General features: G+C 42.9%; 1 non-coding gene across 1 annotated transcript; it reads right to left on the reverse strand.

Moving 5' to 3' along the window:
* Nucleotides 1–303: 303 nt before the first annotated feature.
* On the reverse strand, nt 304–407 carry LOC133233082 (U6 spliceosomal RNA). Its single transcript, XR_009731565.1, has one exon. It is a non-coding gene; the product is annotated as a U6 spliceosomal RNA (small nuclear RNA).
* Between the last annotated feature and the right edge of the window lie 1,088 nt (nt 408–1,495).

Raw genomic sequence — 1,495 nt, forward strand, 5'->3', positions numbered from 1 at the left:
ATACTTGGAAAGGTTCTGTCTGTTAAGTCAGACCGCTGAAGTACATAAAAGGAAACTGAACACAATAAATGTTTAAATGCAATTTAAAATGTTTAAAAGAGTTTAACTTCGTAACTGGAATCAAACATTCCAAATCTTTGTAAAAGTGATTGTGAAAATACATTGAACACAAAGTAAGATTTGTAAGCTGAAGCTTAAGGAAGAACCAGGGTTTGTAAATTCCAATAAATCAAATTATTAATTTACTTTTTTAAATTTAAATTTATTTATTTAAATTGGAGGCTAATTACTTTACAATATTGTAAAAATATGGAACGCTTCACGAATTTGCGTGTCATCCTTGCGCAGGGGCCATGCTAATCTCTGTATCGTTCCAATTTTAGTATATGTGCTGCCGAAGAGAGCATCAAATTATTAATTTTAAAAGTCAGTGAAACCTTTGAATCATCTTTGTCTAGAAAATAAGATTTATGGTAATCTATGGTGCCTTGTAGGATTGTTGAGAGGATTAAATGAGACACTGGGTTTAAAGAGTTTGGCACCATGACTGGTGCATGGTAAGCTTTCAACACGACAGGCCAGCAATGACTAGTTCATTATGTATTTTTGTTGTTGTTGTTTATCAGAGCTTCTTTTATTTATATATTTACTTGTATTTTATTTTTGGTTGCGCCGGGTCTCCGCTGCAGCCCGTGGGCTTTCTCTAGTTGCCGCGAACAGGGGCTACTCTGTGCTGCAGTGTGTGGCCTTCTCGTTGCTGTGACTTCTCTTGCTGGGGAGCTCCGGCTCTAGGCACTCAGGCTTCAACAGTTGTGGCGCACGGGCTTAGTTGCTCCACAGCACAGGGAATCTTCCCGGACCAGGGGGATCAAACCTGTGTGCCCAGCATTGGCAGGCAGATTTCTATCTTATCCCTGTACCAGAGAAGTCCTAGTTTATTTAACTCTTTATTTTTTTTTTGTTCTTGGCCTTGTCCAGCATCTGGCACTTAGTTCTCCAACCAGCCTGGGCCCCTGGCAGTGGAAGCATGGAGTCCTGGCAGTTACCAGACTTCCAGGGAATTCCTTCTGAACACTTTTATTTTGGCTGTGCCAGGTCTTAGTTGAGGCACACGGAAACTTCAGTTGAAACTTTAGAACTCTTAGTTGCAGCATGGTGGGATCTAGTTTCCAGACCAGGGATTGAACCCAGGCCCCCTGCCTCAGGAGTGTTGAATCTTAGCCACTGGACCACCAGGGGGGCAGGCTCATCCTCACTTTGTGTGTTGTTGTTCACTCGCTAAGTCATGTCCAAGTCTCTGTGGCCCCATGAACTACAGAACGCCAGGTTTCCCTGTCCTTCGCTATCTCCTGGAGGTTGCTCAAGTTCATGTCCATACGGCAGTCATAATGCTACTTTAAAAAAATACATCCTTGAGCAAGGTGGTCTCCCTGCATGCACTCTAGCCTCCCTGCTCTCTAGCACCCTGATTAACCCATTCTCCACACAGGAGCCA

This window comes from Bos javanicus, chromosome 19 (assembly GCF_032452875.1).
Source record: "Bos javanicus breed banteng chromosome 19, ARS-OSU_banteng_1.0, whole genome shotgun sequence".
In the NCBI taxonomy this organism is placed as follows: domain Eukaryota; kingdom Metazoa; phylum Chordata; class Mammalia; order Artiodactyla; family Bovidae; genus Bos; species Bos javanicus.